The 17814-nt window shown below is 44.4% G+C and overlaps 1 long non-coding RNA gene across 2 annotated transcripts in view; it reads left to right on the forward strand.

Annotated features, from left to right (window-relative positions):
* Nucleotides 1–14112, forward strand: part of LOC146834905 (uncharacterized) — a 139472-nt gene extending 125360 nt beyond the window's left edge. For both annotated transcript variants that reach the window (XR_014960352.1, XR_014960351.1), the window contains one exon: nucleotides 12900–14112. This is a non-coding gene — a long non-coding RNA (uncharacterized LOC146834905). The remainder of the gene's footprint in view (nucleotides 1–12899) is intronic.
* Nucleotides 14113–17814: the final 3702 nt, after the last annotated feature.

Below are 17814 nucleotides of genomic sequence, written 5' to 3' on the forward strand. Positions count from 1 at the left end.
TGATACATAAAAAAGGGTCTGCTCAGTGCTATTAATTAGCAAAAAGCAGTACGCTGCCACCACCGCTTCATGTCAGCAACCCAGGACATGGACAGTAGTCCCATGGTAACGAAAGAGGACATGTTTTTTGCACCCTACCAGGTCACACATGGGTCTTGGCATTACAATGGGCAGGACTAGGCCTCAGACCACATGTTAAGCTACAGTGTTATCTAGGACAACAAAATGTCAGGGTATGAATTTCATAAGCAATCAGGTCACCCTGGGCAAGGGTATGCACTTTTATACCATCTAGGTTACTTTCCTGACCCAACATCACTAAACAGATTGAACAGAAATATCACCTGTGCTCCATATCCCTGATTTTGAGTTAGAAGTAATAACTATATCTGTAAAATCTTTATTGTTGATAATGTTAATCATAGTGATATGCCAAGTGTTGCCACTGCTAACAACACCACCCATCCCACTGGGGGTTCAAATCCCAGCAGAGTGACAATGCATCATATCTGTGGAAGCCCAAAGTGTTGAACATGGTCAAGTTATTACTCTATCCCCGTGGGACAACAGACTTTCTAAGGATAGAACTAGGGCTGTGCGAAATTGTGAAGTGGGAAGGCTTGAAACTTAGTGCAGCAGCTTTTCTATGTGTATATCAGACAAAGTTTTAAAAAAAGGCAGTGATACTTCCACATGGTGCACATTGTATTGCCCCTCTGCCTCTCAGGTGACAAGTACAACATTATACATAAATCCTAGGTCAGGAACCATCAATTATCTAAGATGTGGCAAGACAATTCAATTTCTACATCACACTCTCCTCTGCTTGTACTTATCCCCAACCTCATTGCAGATTTAAAATTATGCAGTATGTTCATGGAAACCACCTGCTCCTTTCAACATCACATTCCCTCTTGGATAAGGAACACCGGTTAATTGAGTCTGCATATCATAAAGAAGTCCAGTCTTGTGGGATTGCACTTCTTTCTGATATGAACACTCGCTGAACTGGTGTACCTTGTCCAGGAGGAAATGTGATGTTGATCATAATGCACTTGATCATAATTCTAAATCTACTATGTGGTTGGGGATAAGTACAAGCAGAGTATAGTGTGAAGCAGGAATACATTTACATGCCACATCATAGATAATTGATGAAACACCTGCTCCTTTCAACATCCCATTTTTTCTTCGGTAAGGTACACCAGTTCACCAAGTGTGCATATCAGAAAGAAGTGAAATTCTTCACACACTGTGATGTGCCAAAGTTCTTCGCCTTTCCACCCTACGGTACTCCTTTGCCTTTATAGGTGGATACCCAATGCTCGTTCCTGATCCTCGCTTCATGACACAGATGGAGAATGCTAAATATCTTTCATTTCGCTCCCATGAATACACCACCTATCTCCAAAACCATTCTGTCTTTCTCGCTCCATCTCCTGCAATCCTGATTTTAGGAAATGGTATATCAATTTTTGCAAAAAATCCAGAAGTTAGCTTGCCACATAATTCTGGGCTTTCGCATTGACCATTTTTTGGTGTAGTACTTTGTAGGTTGGTACGATCGGTTTCTATAATTTCTCAAAAGTGAAAGTTTGTCATTTGGCTGTCTTTTTGTGTTGAGTTGTGTTGTGTTGCTAGGTGATGAAATCACATGGCTCAGGTACTGCAGGGGAGATGTTGTTGGGCTATCTGAGGCATTCTCTTCTACTGTTGAGTGTTGGATTGTGAAATGTGTGTGCCCTATTGCTGTGAGGAATCTTAAAACCAGGTAAATGCCCATGGTTTTGTGTCGGGCAGGTAATTGTGCTGTTGAATAATTTCTTTGACATTTGTGAGCATTGATGAATATGTATGTGTGAGGGTTGGTGGGGAGCAAAAACTCTATCGGTTTTCTACTAAGTTGCATGCATGCAATGAATAAGTATGTCAGCCATGGGCGTTTTTCTCTGGCAATGACAATTGTTTTGAATTAGAAGACACACAATAGAGGGGCATTGCTTTGCCAACTGCAACACTTTGGAGCTGTGTTGTGTACCTGGCAGTGTGGGAAGGTCTTTCTTCATTTTTTCTGTTGGAACTCTCAGCTTTGTGTAGGTTTCTGGATTACTCAGTAAAGTTTGCACATATGTACAGGCAAGAAACCGAGGGCCCGATTCCGAAAGGTAAACTTAGACCTGAAGTTTAAGGGCTCAATTCACATATAGAAAAACTAGCAGGTCTACGTTTATCTTTGTGAATTGGGCCCTTATACTACCTTCATGGGCTGGATCACAAAATATTTTTGATTGACACTATTAAGGTAGTGCAAGCTCTAAATACATTTTACCAGCGTGTAATGAAAACAGGATTCCGGAGGTGTTAATGTAGGGCAAGAACCTCAATGCACATTTATTTGTGTAACATTTTGTTGAGTGGTCATGTCTTCTGTGGATTTTTGTGATGCTGTCTTTTAGTGCTGCATTACTGCAATGTTATTTTGTTATGTTATACTCCAGTTTTTATGATAATAATAATGTGATTTCTAATGCACATAGCTACCTCATTTGGGGTGTCGCAGCTCTAGGTACAGACTCCCCCTTCCTGAATGCCGTTATAAAACCCCCCCTGCATTGTGAGATAAAGTACCAGGGGGCATATTTATAATAACTGACGCATCCCTGCATATCAGCAGGGATGCCCCAGTTATTTTGCGCCCCAGCTCCGCCACCATGGATGCGCCGCATTTATAATGCGGCGCACCATGGGGCAAAAACGGCACAGATGCGTCACGCATCTGTGCTGTAAAAGTGGCGCATTGCTGGAGTTGCGTCGCAAGCACGACGCAGCTCCAGCAATGCTCTGGGGGGCCCTATCTGCACAATGCTGCGTCAATCCTTACGCCTGCTTCAAGCAGGCGCAGGGTTTTGACGCAGCATGGGCTCAAAAGTGACTGAGTGAAATCTTGTAGATTTCACTCAGCCACTTTTAGGAGGCGTTCCTGCGCCGGAACGCCCCCACCTGCCCTGGAACGCCTACATGTGGCGCAGGGCTTTACAACGTGACGCATCTCCCAGATGCGCCACGTTGTAAGTACCCCGCACCATGGCGCAGGATTTGCGCCGCTGCTGCGTCACAAAAGTGACGCAACGGCGGGGTAAATGAGGCGCAAGTCAAACATAAATCTGCCCCCAGGTATTCAGTTTTTTCCTGATCAAGTTTTCTGTCTAGGCCTGGCGAACTGCTAAAGGCAGAGCATTCAACAGTTTAGGAGCCAGATATCCAAATGAGCTCCCACGCATGCGTACTTTCTTAAATCTGGAGACCGTTGCCAGCATCTCCTCTGCTGATCTCAGTTCCTAAGTGGAACATAAGGTCTGATAAACTGCTGCAAATTTCGAGGCCCCTTGTTGTTCAAGGCCTATGACAGCAACCCAAGACCTTGAATGAGGACCTCTGTCTCACACCGAGACAATGAAGCTGCTTGAGTGCTGCCTCCGTAGACGCACACTTAAGCAAATTCAGTATACATCAGGCCGCAGCGTTCTGCACTCTTTGTAGGCTGTTCATCTTGCCCTGTGACACTCAAAGATATATGACATTACAGTAGTCCAGTCTTGACACTATCAAGGCCTGAACTACTCTGTCCTTCTTGCTGCATCCAGCAGAAAGCACAGGATGTTTCTCAGCATTTTAAGGATTGTAAAACATTTCCCGACCACTGCAGTGATTTGGGTGTCAAATGACAGTTTTTTACCCACCCAAATATCAAGACTCTTGCCCGTTGAGTTGGAGTCAGGAACCTGGCCCACCTCCTTTGACCACCATGCAGTTGACCAGATGTCTGAGTGGTTGCCCAACGTCGGAACCTCTGTCTTTTATGTGTTGAGCTTTAGACTATATGCATCCATCCATTTATCCACCTTTGCCAAACAGAGGCATAGGGAAGTGGCCATATGCTTGGAATTTTTGGACAGCGTAATGATGAGCTGTGTGTCATCTGCATAGGACACAATCATATACCCATAGCTCTAAATTACGTCAGGCTCAACAAGGAGCCCTGCGGCACCCCCTGCTTCAGTGCGAGCACCTTCGACTTGTGGGACTTCTCTAACATCTGAAAGGTGTGACCTTGCAAAAAAGAAGAAACTCATAAAAGTGCTTTATGTCGTACCGCGCACTTTAAGAGTCTTTTTAACAAGATATTGTGGGACACAGTGTTGAACACTGCACTTAGATCCAACAGCAACAGTGTCCCCAAATTACCAGCATCCATGACCTGGCGGATCTAAACTGTCGCCAGCAGTAGGGCTGACTCTGTGCTGTATGAGGGGCAGAATCCAGATTGGGTCCTGTGTAATAGATCGTGCCTCTTTATGACGCTTGACAGCTGCTTGTTAACAGCTTTCTCTATGATCTTAGAGAATAGTGGGAGTAGCGACACAAGCAGAGCATTTTCCAGCTTGGTGGGGTCCAGCAGCAGTTTCTTTAAAAGTGGAACCACCACGGCATGCTTCCATCTCCAAGGTACCTGGCCAGAGTTCAGAGAGTGATTAATCAACTCACCTAAAACGGGATTGATCACTTCCAGTCATCGCTCCAGAAAGGATGGAGAAGCTGGATCTAATGGAGAACCTGATTTTATATATTGCAGTCAGCTCTTTGGATTAGAGGGACCTGAAACTAAGCAACCTTGAGCTGTCCTTCAACCTATTGAACTACATGTTTACACAGGGGGCGTCTCTTGCTCCTGCGGGAAAGGACTCACATATAATAACTACCTTTTCCAGGAAACACTGCATTAAAGCATTCTACCCTTCCTCTCTTGGTGTTGTCATGGCGGAGACTCCGGCTAAGGATGATATTGACTTCACCACAGTGAATAGCTCACTACGCAGTTTTTGGGGTGCCTGAATTTTATTGGTGTAGTAATCACAGCAAGATATGCAGCAATGATAGGATTTAATTGCGGCCTTATAGTTCATTTTGCAGGCGGCGTTATACTCTCTGCACCATATGCGCTCCAGCTGCTTGAGCTTCTTGTTTAGGACTAATAAGTCCTCAGTTAGCCAGATCGCCAATAGTCGCAGTCTATAGAGGGACTGATTTTCTAAATAAGCAATTTGGTCCAGCGCCCCATTAGTCCAAGTATCTATTTGTACATCGGCTATATCGGTACATCTGTCCAAACTAGGGTGGTTAGTAGCCAGGCCACCACAGAGAGTAGAAGGAGTAACTGCTTAGACTAATGGAAGACTTTTATGCGTGTTCTCACAAGATACCAAGAAAGGGATAGCAAAATGATCAGACCATGCAAGTGGCATAGACTGCTTAATAGCTATATCAGCTATATTCGAAAAGACAGGATAAAATGTATGCTCCAAACTGTGTGTGGGGTACTTTACATGTTGTAGGAGCTTCAAGCCTTCCAAGTCTACAACCACGGTCAAAGATTCAGGACAAGACTTGTCATCAAAGTGTAGATTCAAATCTCCAACCACCAAGAAATTAGAATATCGAAGAGCCAATGGAAACTCAACATCAGCTAGCCTTGCAAAGAAATTAGAGGCAGGGATCGGGGCGATAAATGAAGGCTCCTGAGATCATACAGTTACCAGTCAGAGCGGGAGCAGAGAAGGCTGCTTCACTTCCTTCGATGCTAAGCTCGGAACTGTTTGCAAATGATTGTGATCCCCCTCTCTGACCTCATCTATCCAGCTGTGTAATGGCAAAACCCAATGGAATAGCCTGTACTAGGTCCGGTGATGAATCCTCTGAAAGCCAAGTCTCAGTGAGGAAGACCGCATAAGGCTGATGCTCGTCTAGAATTTCATACACATCCAGTTTGTGTTTGACTAATGGCCTACATTTCATAAAGAAGAACTTGGCCAAGGTCCTAGAGGAGTGTATTGCCTTGCCATCTGTACTGACCTTTAATGAATTCAGGGGAGAGAATCCACAGTTCTCACACCTAGTTCCTGTAGTGGCAAGGTCTAGAACATAGTGGCAGGCCTCAGGCAAACTAGTGGCACGTTCCCACAGCTCTCCTCTGGAATACCTGATGGGGGTTCATTTCAAACTGCCAGGGGACCTGGCCCCTGATGCCATCCAGGTGGGGACAGGCGCAGGTGGGCTTACTGTTGGCATGCCTTTGGTGCGCTGGCGGCGCATCCACTGCATGTGTCCACTGTGCATCCGCTCTGACATGCTCCTAAACTAGTGAATCAAGGAGGGAGCGCTCGAGCACTAACCTCCAAAATGGCAGCTGAGTTAGGAAGTGAGTAAAATCAACTGCAGTTAACCTGCCTTTTCCTCACAGCTTCTCTGCGGTGGACCAAAGGGCAGGTTACTGTATGTGGCACAATTCAAAATGAGGTGCAAATTACAAATGAGAGCCCTGTTCCCCCCAACACAGTCCTCAACAGTGAAAAGAAATGTTCAAAATGCAGCCGATCGCACATCTAAAAGCAGAAATCCACACAAGCAGGCATCGTGTGGAGCGCTGCTGACGAATCCTGTTTTGACAGTTTTGTTGTGATGTGCAATGTTAAATTTTAATTGTGATATTTTGTTGCTTTGTCTAAGTGATTATGTTATATTTAGCTGTTTACTTTGGATATGTCAACAAAGACTGCAACGTTTCGAGCCAAAAGCAGCATATGCGCTGACAGTTCCTGTGACAAGCAACTATTTACCAGTTTTGAAGGTGGCAAAATAGCGCTGCTTCAATTCTTTCAACATTTAAGGCACCAGTCAGCCCAAAACTGTGGCTGCTGCAGTGCTCATTTTATTTGATCCTTAGAGACCTGACCCCAAATACTTTGGAGAAATTACGCAAATTTGCTAAAATGTGGTCTACAACTATGATATGCAATAGTGTTATTTTTTCAGCAACAAACCTTCTCAGATCTACCCAATTTGCTAGCATTTCTTTGCTAATGCTGGTGAGGTTTTGCAATGTTTAAAAACCGTGAAATACCTCAATTGACAATTTCCAGCCTCCCTAAATTGTTCCACATTTTTACCTTGCAAGAACTAGCTATCTGATCACTTAAACTATGCAAACAGAGCAAATATGTATAAGAAAAGAAATCAGGTTTAAATAGCCCTAAACACTTGAGAGATCTGATGCCAAATATGTTGTAGAAATGCAAGCATCCCATGAACAAATGTACCATATCTATCGTATGTTATTTGGACATAATATCGAATCATTTATATCAAACTACAGAAATACGTGAAGCATTATTTTTCTAAATAAAATTATTTTTGTACACTGTGTTTCTTAACTTAAAGTGCCACTTGCAGTTTGTTTCCTAATAAGACATAAGTACATTGTTGAATATAAAGGAGCCTAGGCCAGGCTGTATGTGCTGCAATTCTGTGATTAAAATCAGATTGCAGGCTGGTGCCATATTTAAATTATGTAAGCCACTATGCTTCGGGAGGTTTCGTGCAACTTCGCTTGCCGCGTAGAATGCGGAGTTACAAAAACTCAGCGCTCCGCTCCGCACCGGAGCGGAGTTTCTTTTGTGTTTGCGTGCTCCAAATGCATTTTCGCATGCACAGGGAGCGACTTACCTGCATTCGCCGACCAGATTTCCTATCTGTTCGCGAGCGCCTCGAGATTTGGTAGCCGGCCACCCAGTTCCGCGAGAGTGTGCGATCGCGAACACGTCATTCGGGCACACCATCAGACTTCCAGCGGAACACAGAATTTGCAATCTGGAGAATAATCTCTCTCGAGCAGCCTCAAAACCTTCTCGAAATGATGATTTGAATTTTAAAAAAAACTCCTCAGATTAACATTTGGCTGTACTTTTTTGTGTAAGGAGTCCTTTTTTCTTTTTTTACGAGGAAGGAAGTGCCCCAGTGTCTCCGAATTCCTGTCCCTGCCCAGCAGGCTCCTCCCAGTGCTTTGTCCATCTCCTGCACACTTTGCATTTGGATTTGGAGCTGGAAGGATCCATTTTTTTGTCTGCTGCATCATATATCATTGGATGTCAGGACTTTTGGATTTGAAATTTCACAAGTAAGCTAGAAAATTGGTGTTGTTTGTTTGATTGGGGCATTGTAAATGTAAATGTAAATTGATACTTGTATAGCGCACTACTCACCCACAAGGGTCTCATGGCGCTTGTACGAATACCGCTGTGGAACCCATCCTGGCTTTCCCTGTGAGGTGTCCACTCCTGGGCACCCCCAAGGTGGAGGCCAGGCATCCTTAGCGTTGTGGGGGCCGTTGTGGAGATTAAGCAAGCTATTGCCCAGAGTTGCAGAGTGGGACTCTATGATTGGAATAGGCACCGAGGTGAGAATTACCAGGTCCGTGGAATTTCTGAGCCCAAGACCCGCCGAGGCGGGGAATTGAACCCTGGTCCCGGGCCAGACCTCTGCATCAGGTTCTGCCGCTCTAACCATTGAGCCACACTTCACCTCCTATATTGTTTTGTACTTTTCATTGTTTTTTTAAATGTATTGTGGTGGGTGGCCTGTAGTTTCAGAAGGGCCTTGTTGTTTCTTTGCATGTAATTTTTCTTCTAGTTTTCTTTTATAAAGGAATCATGTTGCAAAGTTCACTGAAATATTTATTTAATTCACTAGCCCAGTAGTCTGCCACTAGGCATTTCAGCCAGTAGCCTGAGAGCTACTCATGGGTGCATGAGACAACTGTTTCTGTGGTGTCTGTTGAATTTAAACATCATTTAGGGTCTGTATTGCATTGGATTGAAATGCAAAATGTGTTTTGGGGGTTTTTCACTTTTTTTATGTGTGTTAAATAAATGCCTTTGTTGGATGTATGTCATTGTTGTGTAACTTGCATTGCAATTTGCCCTGTGAACTATTGTTTTTGGCATTGTTGTCAAGCTGAATTTCTTAGCATGCCTCGTTTGTCTCGCCTGTGTGTGAGTGTTTGTTGTTTTGTCATAGTGGGCTAGCATTTGCCTTGGCTGAGCCTCTCAGTGTTGCCAGAGGCCATTTTGTAAAGTCTGTGTCCATAATAGGCCGGCTTAAGTTGATTGTTCTCAAGGCCTCCTGCTTGTTGTTGTTGTTGTGAGTGACCATGTGGCTGGTGTCCATATTGTGGTGGTGATAGTAGTGCTTTTGCCATAGAACTGCATGTCTTTTTTCCTTTCATCCTCTTGGCTTATTGCTTCTTGTTGTGGCCGTAAGGGCAGCTCAGGAGACAGAGCTTCCTACAGAGGAAGAAGAGCAAGCCACTCTTTCAGAAGATCCATTGTCTTCCAGATCCCCAGCAAGGAAAAGGAGGGTTAGTCCATCAACTTCTTCTGCAAGTCCCCCTTCTGATGATCTAGACGCCCCTTGGATCCCACCACCTCCGTCTGAGAGTGAGACACACCATGGGACAAGGCTATGGAAAAGGAAGGTTCCAAAAAGCCTTAGAGTTATGGAGGTAGATGTAGAAGAGGAGGATGAGGATGAGCCAGTCATCATCATTGACATTAGTCCCGCCCCAGTGGAGACCAACATTGCCCCATCCCAAATTGCTTTGAGGGATGTGATACGGATACCACCAGCACAGATCATACCACCAACACTACCTCCAGCTTCTATATTTCACCGGCAGCCACGTACATCCACCTCAAGTACCACCTCAGTAGAAGTAGATACTGCAGAGAGTCAAACTTCACGCCCACCTACCAGTTCATCCGGCATTGCCAATGGCACCAGCAGCAGCACCAGAAAGTTGACCTCCCCAGTTTGGGATTTCTTTTCTGTTAGCACAGAGGAGGTGAACATTGCTATATGCTCCATTTGTGGACAAGGTGTTAGTCGGGGTAAGCTTGGTACAAACTATAGTACCAGAGGCCAAACAACCCATCTGAAAAAACACCACTTGATCCAGTGGGAGGCCCACTATAGCGGCCAAAAAACTGCACCCATTGCTGTTGGTGAGGATGAGAAGTAGAAAATACCATAGTGGTGGAAGGTGAGAAGGTGAACAAGAGGAAGACATTTTCTCTGGTACACAAAGTAGCCCTGTCCCCAGCAGTGCAGTGGTACAGCCTACATCCTCATCAGCAACATCGCAATGGCACAAGAGTAAGAGTCATGCTGAGACACCAAGGGGTCTCAGACAAGAGAGTACCGCAACAAGAAATATGCATTGAGCCTAACAACATCTGGCGTCAAGAAGTCACCTGCATTAGTGGCACCAGAAAAAAAAACAGCCTACCATTCTCAGCATGTTTAGGTCAGAGGGCCAGTACAAACGCAACCACCCAACAGCACGTTTGTACAATGCAAAGCTGGCTAAAATATTCGCGCTGGACCTCCTCCATTTTTCTTTTGTTGAAGGGGTGGGTTTTCTTGAATTTGTGACAGCCATGTGCCCAAAATAGAAGGTTCCCAGCCGGTCCTATTTCGCCAGAGTTGCTGTTCCAGCACTACATCACGACATGCTGGAATTGCTTGGACAAGCTTTACAGCAGAGTGCTGTTCACACTATCCACCTGACAACAGACATGTGGACCAGTTGCCAAGCAACTGATTATATGTGCATCTCTGCACACTGGCTCTCTTTTGTGGGGGTTAGAGAAAATATATCTGCAGCAGGTGTTGTTGATACTGCTGAGATTTTTAATGCCACTCGGAAACATACAACTGTACCCATGTTCGCCATAGAGAAATCTCATACTGCTGCAAACATTTTGGAAGACTTTGACAGCAAGGTCTTTGAATGGCTGTGCCCAAGAGGGCTTAGCATTGGTTTTGTTGCCACGGACAATGGTAGTAATGTAGTTAAGGCCATGTGCGATGGCGGCTATTTCAGGGTCCTGTGTTTGTCCATCATTGTTCAAGACTTTCTGAAAAAAGAAGACAGAGTCAGCAACTTACTGACCACCTGCAGAAGAATCTGCACAAATTTCTGCCATTCTTTTAAAGCCCGGAAGCAGCTGAGGATCTTTCAACATGAGCATAGAATGCCAGTTAAAGCACTCATCCTGGAGGTGTCAACACATTGGAACTCAACTTATTACATGCTTGAAGCGCTGTTTGAGCAGTACAGACCAATCGATGAATATATCATGCAAAGAGGGGATGCTATTGTGAAAGGCATGATCATTGAGGCCTAGTTAAATGCCTGACAGAGATGCCAATTCCTTTCGAACTCTTCACACGTGAAGTCAGCAAGGAGGACTGTACTATGGGCCTAGTTATCCCATTGTTGCGCATGCTACAGGAACAGCAGAAGGGGGTGTCTGCAATCTACTCAGGTGTGGAGGAAAAAAAGAAGCATATGAGTTGGTGGAGATCTTAACCCTATGCTTATCTGGAAATACAAGGGTGCAAGGAAGCATTGTGTCATCCAACCATTACATTTGTGCCACAATTCTGGATCCATGGTACAAACAAGTACTGAACACATTGATTCCTTTTTTAGAAGGGGTTGTTGCCAAGTACAAAACTTGGATAGCTGCGGAAGCCAGTCGCTTAGAACAAGAATGGCTGGGAATTAGAGTCCTGCTATTCCAGGCCAAAAGTACTGCATGGCAGCCGGCATCAAGTTCAACTTCAGAGCCTGAGGGTGGTGCGGTGGACTCACAGCACTCAAAACCACCAACAACACAAAAAACAATAAGAACAGGAGCATCAGCCCCACCAAAATCGGCACAGGAATGGTTTCTACAGCAAGGGCTTGTTAGGTCCAGTGTTGGAGCAAAAGCAAAAGAGGCCGAGCAAAGGGGAGCACCCCTGAGCATTGAGCGGATGGTCTAGGCCTATCTGGATGACACAACAGACGTCTTCATTTATCAAAACCCATTGCTATATTGGTATGGGAAAAGGCACCAATGGCCAGTGCTCAGCAGGTTGGCGATAAACTATCTGGCTTACCCTGTTGCAAGTGTCTCTTCTGAGAGTGTTTTCAGTGCTGCTGGTGCCGTTCTGACAGTGAGAAGGACCAGTCTCTCACCCCAAAATGTGGAGAGGTTAACCATGATCAAAATAAATCAGCAGTTTATACCATTGGATTACACCATACCTGAAGTAGCGCAGCAGTAAGATGATGACTGCGACTTAGGTCATGGAACTAGTGTGTTATATGACCTACTTCTGGGTGAACCATCAGAGTTTGAGGACGAGCTCTACTTCCCTGACAACAACCAGGCATTCGAGTTGTTACTTTCTTTCTTGCTTATTTACTTTTATTATTCGTGTGTGTCTCTATCTTTCTGGTTCGAATCACAACAAATCCATCACCACTCTTACTCTTATATTGCCGGATTGCAGTTGCCACAGTGTGCAGTCAGTGAAGAAGTAAGTCCACTCCTCTGAGTCCTGCTCCAGTCCACTCCTAAGTCCTGATTCTCTCTAAATCTATTTCCCTCAAGCCAGACATCGGATGGAGGATACTAGTAAAAGAAATGTGTGCCTGCCTCGCCGAGTCCCTCCAAAGAAAATGACTATAGCTATCCTCCTTTCCGAGCCAGACTGACCCGTAAGAACAATTAAATGATGGCATGCATTGGACGCTGACTCTGAGTGATGTGACTCAAGTCAATGTTTCCATTCTTGTTGTTTAATAACAAAATTGTACTACTGCAGGCCGATCTATTACATTTTTGATTCTGGACTCACCCGATACACTACAGAGTTGGACACCATGATGACCATACCATACTCATAGTCAGTCAGTAGGATTGTAGATGATTGATTGAATAACTCAGGCATTTCATGAAGTTGCTCAAAAGGTAAAGGCTCAGTGGAGGTTGGGTGGGCGCTGCGGGTCTGCTCTGTCCTGTTGTTGTTGTAGGTTAATGCTGGAAACAGAGTAGACATGATTTAGCCATGCCGCCTCTGTAAGTGTTCTGGTTGCACTCCTCCTTAATTTATGCATTTTTACTTTTCTTCTTGATTTTTCAATATCCCTTTTGTTTTTCCATCTACACTTACAGGTCAGCATTTACCCTGTTCTATACAGGGGGAAAGCAACTCACACTTACCTTACCAATCTGCATCTGCCAGGCAGGCAGTGGCACCCAAGATTGACAGACGGAGCGTCCATGGAAGGAAGGACCAAGAGGAATGCTGAGATGCAACTCCCAATTTGACCATAACATATAGTATCATCTTTTATTTTTCATTTGATTCATTTTTTCTCTTCAATCATTACAACTGCGTGTTGTTGTTTATTATGTTACTTATATATTTGAATCCTACAGTTATTTTTTAATTTTTGTTGCTAGCTTTAAATGCAAGCCTGGTACAACAGAACATAAAATGTATGTAATTTGGGTCTCTCGACTCTCTCTGTGGGCAGACAGGCAAGGCAATTGCATAATAGTAATAATTAATAATATACTGCTGCCCTGTACTACTAGTCTAGTACTACTCATCATCATCAAGTCATCATCATGCATGCATTTCCTTTTTCTTCCTTAAGAGATTTATGATGGTTGTCTGCCAAGATTGTGTGTTGTCCATGTGTAGTGTTTGTCTTTGTCAAACCTAACAGTGGGCAATGAACTCAGCTCCGCTAGCGGAGGCTGCGGAGATTTGTTAACTACTGTAGTAAGGATATGGAATTCACAGCATACATTGCTAAGTTAACATAAGTTAGTATATGCTCGTCTGCCATGCTGCCGCTTTTTGTACACGTTTCTACATGAATTTGTTTTCCCAAATCCTCTGCTTGTGTTCGTTCACATGGGAACCATCTACCTTTCACTTTTCTTGCTGCACTCTGAGGCTCTGTCTGCACAGCGTGTTCAAGGTAAAAAAACAATGTGCTGCATTAATCTGCTGTTGATCAGTCCCACGCATGTTAGACATAATACTGCCACAGGTGCACTACTGAAAATCGGGTGCTTTTAATATTGCGTGTAGGCATGTGAAGACACTTGAAGAAAAACCTTCTGAAGAGAAGAGCTGTGTTTGTCCAGAGATGTAAACCCTTGCATCTAAATCTAGAGGTATGGGGTCCCCAGAGGTGTACTATAGTTATAATAAACTAGTTTCTAGCACAGGGAGTGTGGCAAGGCTCATCAGGCCTTTTTTCCACTAGCTTTATAAAATGATAACCCCGTTCATCTTTTATGGAATTGTAACAATGCTCACTATATTGAGTTTATGCATTTTGCTGCTAGTATTGGCTTGTGTACTGCATTATAGAGCATGTTAGTTAAAATAAACCTTTCTAAACTATACTGTGTCTCTGATTATTTATGTTGTGGACAAGTATGAGTGAGTTAACGAAAGAGTATTATTGCTCCCGCGATTACTGAGAGAGTCTGAGTTACATGTTCTAGGATGTCTAATCATTGGTAACTTCGCTGAAGTACGGAGAATGAATGAGACACTATAGCTAGTCGGATTGGGGATCCGGGCACTAAGGTGGGCGGTTGGTACACCACTGTACACCGAGGTCCTGGTTTCTTGCGTGTAGTTCTGTATATGTGCAGAATCCCTGCAACACTAGGCATTACATTGAAACACGAAATTCATGCCATATATCCGACTCCGCCACGTAGCAGAGTTAGCTACTGCACCCACAACACTTTGATAAAACAACTTTACCTTTACATGCTAAAAAAAAAAGCATATAGCCAATTCACAAAAGTGAACTCTGAAATATACCAGGCAATGAGAGAAGTGATGATTTTTTTGGTCACCCCTAACCTAGGGGAGAGCAAACAGATGCCTTGAACATAAAGAGCATATCATGCTCAACGATTCGGTGGTGGTCCCATCCTCCTAGGACCACCCCAAGCAAAGTTATGGGCAAAAATACAATGCCAACGAAAGGCCCAGCAAAGCATTATGGGGCGAGATTCTAGAGTGCAGTGAATATTATAGTATTAGCTCTCAGCTGAGCCCGAGAGCCTGCCCCTTGAGGAATGTTTTGATATTGGATACTATAATATTCACTGCACTCTAGAATCTCGTCCCATAATGCTTTGCAGGGCCTTTGGTTGGGATTGTATTTTTGTTCATAACTGTGCTTGGAGTGGTCCTGGGAGGACTGGCCCACCACCGAATCGTTCAGCATGATGTGCTTTTTGTGTTCAAGGCATCTGCTTGGTTCTCTCCCTAGGTTTAGGAAGGACCCCAAAATCATCACTTCTCTCACTGCGTGCTATATTTTCATTTTCACTTTTGTGAGATTACTTTCTGCATGTTAGCATTTAAAGATAGAATTAATTATTGTTTAACTAAATGTATTGTTTGTTATGTTTTCATTTTTACTTGTAAAGATAGTTATTTGAAGTTTTACTAAAGGTATGTGAGATTTCTGTTTTATGAATCTGAATTACATTAAAAACACACGATTGCTGTTTTATTAATATGCATAACACAGAATTCATGCATGAACTCTGGAGTAAGACATTGCACCCACAACCCTTTGATTAAACAACTTAATCTTTAAATGCTGAAAAGTATATAAACAATTCACAAAATTGAGCATTGAAAAATATCAGGCAATGAGAGAGGTGATGATTTTGCCCCCCCTCCAACCTAGGGGGAGGACCAAGCAGATGCCTTGAACACAGAGAGCATATCATGCTCAACGAGTGTGGTGGTTCCATCCTCCTAGGACCACCCCAAGCAAAGTTATGGGCAAAAATCCAATGCCAACCAAAGGCTCAGCAAAGCATTATGGGGCGAGATTCTAGTGTGCAGTGAATATTACAGTATTAGCTCTCAGCTGAGCCCAAGAGCCTGGCCCTTGAGGAATGTTTTGATATTGGATACTATAATATTCACTGCACTCTAGAATCTCGTCCCATAATGCTTTGCAGGGCCTTTGGTTGGGATTGTATTTTTGCCCATAACTGTGCTTGGGGTGGTCCTAGGAGGATGGGACCACCACCGAATCGTTCCGCATGATGTACTATTTGTGTTCAAGGCACCTGCTTGGTTCTCTCCCTAGGTTAGGGAGGACATCAAAATCATCACCTCTCTCACTGCTTGCTGTATTTTCATTTTCACTTTTGTGAGATGACTAGATGCATTTTTGCATGTAAGGATAAAGTTACTTGTTGTTTTATCAAGGGTATGGGAGGTTTCGGTTTTATTAATGAGGATGGAACGGAACGGAACAGAACAGAATAGCGGAGCAGAGTTCACAGAGTTTGTGTCCGATTTTGCAGAAATCCGTGTAGGGGTACTCCGCCAACTACACCCACCCTTAGTCAAACCTTTCCCTCAAGTACCCCTTCTCAACCATTTATTTAAATTATTTATTTTAAAGTTTTTATATAGCGCTGGTTAGACCCAGGGGTATCAAAGCACTTTACAGAAGTGTGAGGAGATACAGAGATCTATACATTGGGTCAAAAACATTACAATAAGAACCAATATAACAAGAAAAGCAGATATTTACAAAAGAACAATAATAAGCTCATGTGGGTGGAAGTAATAGGGCTAGGGTGGGTGTGAGGGAGTGAAAAAGGGGAAGATAAAGGAGGGGGATGATAAGGGGAATAGGGAAATGGGAGATCAGTGGGAGGCCGTACGTGAGGCTAGATGTCAAAATAAAAGGTAGAGGCAGGGAGGGGGGAATAGGGGAGGGCAAGGTGTGGCGTGAGGGAGGGGAGTTAGGAGGGATAATGGGGAAACTTTAACCCTCTTCCCCAGGGCTGTGTGATTTATTGTATGTATAATATTGAGGTGTGACTAAATTAAATTTACGTACAAACAACAATTGATGGATAGAATGCAAAACAATGTCATACGTTCACCCCAGTACAGAGATCTGGGCCTAAATCCATTGTTTTGTTGATCACCATGCCATTCCAGTTTGAACCCAGCCATATGCAAATCAGTCTTGACCCTGTGCCCATTGGGAACAGTCCAGCCCAAACTGCGAGGCCAGGTCCTCCCTGGACTGGAACAAGCATCCTAGGAACCGGTTTCCAGGTTTCACCCCTCTTCAGCCAGGATAGCTTGACTCCACTGGCATGGAGAGCACGGGACCCACGTCTGGGCATACCCGGCCACTTGGGGTGACAAATGCAAAAACAATTGATGGACAGAATGCACAACAATGTCATACATTCACCCCAGTACAGAGATCTGGGCCTAAATCCATTGTTATTTTGCTCACCATGCCATTCCAGTTTGAACCCAACCATATGCAAATCAGTCTTGACCCTGTGCCTAATGGGAACAGTCCAGCCCGAACTGGCATGCCAGGTCCTCCCTGGACTGCATCCTAGGACCGGTTTCGAGAATTCCTCCCTCTTCGGCTAGGATAGCTTGACTCCAGTGGCATGGAGAGCACGGGACCCACGTCTGGGCATACCCGTCCCACTCGAGGTGACAAATGCAAAAACAACAATTGATGGACAGAATGCAGAAGAATGTCATACATTCACCCCAGTACAGAGATCCAGGCCTAAATCCATTGTTTTTTTGCTCACGATACCATTCCAGTTTGAACCCAGCCATATGCAGATCAGTCTTGACCCTGTGCCCAATGGGAACAGTCCAACCCGAACTGCCAGGCCAGGTCCTCCTTGGACTGGAAACAAGCATCCTAGGACCGTTTTCTGGGTTTCACCCCTCTTCAGCCAGGATAGCTTGACTCCAGTGGCATGGAGAGCATGGGACCCACATCTGGACATACCCGTCCCACTCGGGGTGACAAATGCAAAAGCAACAATTGATGGAGCCTGGCTGATGAAGGGTGTTGCCCAGAAACCGGTCCCAGGAGGCTTGTTTCCGGTCAGGGAAGACCTGGCTTGGCAGTTCGGTCTGGACCGTTCCCATGAGGCATAGGGGCAAGACTGATTTGCATATAGCTGGCTCTGAACCGAGGTAGCGAAGTGAGCTAAAGAAAGATAATGGATTAAACCCAGATCCGTGACT

The sequence above is a fragment of the Triturus cristatus genome, chromosome 4_2 (assembly GCF_964204655.1).
Source record: "Triturus cristatus chromosome 4_2, aTriCri1.1, whole genome shotgun sequence".
Lineage (NCBI taxonomy): Eukaryota > Metazoa > Chordata > Amphibia > Caudata > Salamandridae > Triturus > Triturus cristatus.